Source organism: Fragaria vesca, linkage group LG6, assembly GCF_000184155.1.
Source record: "Fragaria vesca subsp. vesca linkage group LG6, FraVesHawaii_1.0, whole genome shotgun sequence".
Taxonomy (NCBI): Eukaryota; Viridiplantae; Streptophyta; class Magnoliopsida; order Rosales; family Rosaceae; genus Fragaria; species Fragaria vesca.
The window spans coordinates 14,613,124-14,615,032 of record NC_020496.1 but is presented as its reverse complement, the minus strand read 5'-3'; the positions used below and the strand labels follow the sequence as shown (position 1 = coordinate 14,615,032).

General features: G+C 33.4%; 1 pseudogene; it reads left to right on the top strand.

Moving 5' to 3' along the window:
• LOC101312079 overlaps positions 1-1,909 on the top strand; it is a 36,908-nt pseudogene that overhangs the window by 26,270 nt on the left and 8,729 nt on the right.

The following is a 1,909-nucleotide window of genomic DNA, read 5'->3' as shown; positions in this document are numbered from 1 at the left end:
ATTGAGTTATTCAGTTTTCAGCTTTTCTGTATATGATTTACATTACCCAATCTTAGGGTAGAAGTTTCATCAGATGAAAACCCTATGGAAATGATATTGTTAATTTTTCTTAACTGTTAAAGTGCGCTTATAGTTGCCTATGCTCTTACGCTTATGTGCTTTTTCTATATGCGTTGCTTCAGGTACAAGCTGTTGTTGCTTGAAAAGAAGTGTTGAAAAGTGGTCTGCGTCACAGGTATATCCAATTCATAGACTGCAATTTACATGCCATATGTGTGAGATGCACAATGTGAGCCCTGCATTTCATCTATTATTTGGAAATGTGAGTGAAGGTATACTATTTGCAGATTTAAAAAGAAGTTGATTTTCACTATACCGCCCAACATACAAATGAATGCCTAAACACCTACTTGATAGTTAGTTAGTATTCTTAGATTACAAATTCCTTCAGAAAGTATAAACCTTACATATTATCAAAATGCTCTACAAAACTCATTTAATGATTTTACTTACTTATGTGAGCTTGGAAGAGAATATAGGTAGGCCTAGTAAAATTTAGTGATTGTTTCTAAAGTTTTGATCATTTTGGCTTTTGGGTGTTTTACAGGTTTCCATTTCTTTTGGTGGATAGAGAGATCGAGTACAACCCAGGGGTTTCAACTGTTGCTTATTAAGATGTGACAATCAATGAGAACTTTATGCCTGGTGTTCTCATGGTTGAGGTATTACTGTTTAACCCACATTAGTCCTGTGCATTTTGCTTATTTTACATGCGCACTTAAATATAATGTGTGGTTCTACATAATAATAATTATCAAGAGCATTCAACATAAAGCACATTGCCAAGGCTTAGTGATTGTACCGAATTCCAGTACATAGCTTGCTAATTTGAGTTTCATTTTTAAGCAGTTTTTCAGGTCAAGTTACAGTTTTTACCTGCAATGTACCGAAATAAAGAAAATTGTATCAATTGTAGAGTGGCTTCAAAAAAAAAAAAAAAAACTTTAGCTTTCATCTGCTTGATTTAATTTTCATCTTTGCTTAATCTGAGTTTCAATCTGATTTTTCTTTCTTTCTTCTTTTTGCTCTCGAGTGCCACCAGAATACAAAATTAGAGAGATAACTGGACCTGGCTGGAAACTAAATATGGTGAATGTAAGTACTAGCTCAATTGCTTCAATCTTCTTTCCTGTTTTTCACCATCCTCTTATTATAGTGCAATGCTTTTCTGTTGTTCATGTGCAGTCAATTGGCGTAGCAATCTGGGTAATTCTTTGTTTGATTTCAATGTTTGTTATGGGTTATCATTTGTGTGATGTCCCGATTTTATTTATTTAAATATTATTTTTTATGTCTAATGTCATTTTACTTTATTATTGATTTAAATGAGGTCTGAGTAGTTTGAGGAGCAGTCGGTTTTTTTTTTTTTTCTAAGAACTTTAGAAACGGGTATACTGATGAGGAAGGCTGGGTTTTTGCTGCTTAACTGCAGGGGCTAGGGGGAGCAATGAAGAAAGGCTTGATCAGAGAAAGTTTAAGCCCTTGTGCAGTTCCAGCCGTGGTGACTCCAAAAAATAATGGTGTGCATTAAGAAATTTAGTACGTGTGAATAAAATTTCTCCTTACGGAAATGAAATATTGAGATATTACAAAAACTCTAAATTTCGATGTTTGATATCACAAGGATAGTCATCGGGAAAGTTTAAAATATATGTTTGATATCACAAAGAAAGTTTCTATGTGTGCAATATATTATTTAGAAAGGGTCTAGCTCACGCGTGCGTTTAATATTTTTTCGCTTTTAACATTAGTTTACGTTACATGCAACAATACAGTCAAAAAATGTATTTGTCTCCGGTCAAATAATTAATAAGAACTATTAGAAAACATTACAAACTTCCTCCGTAGA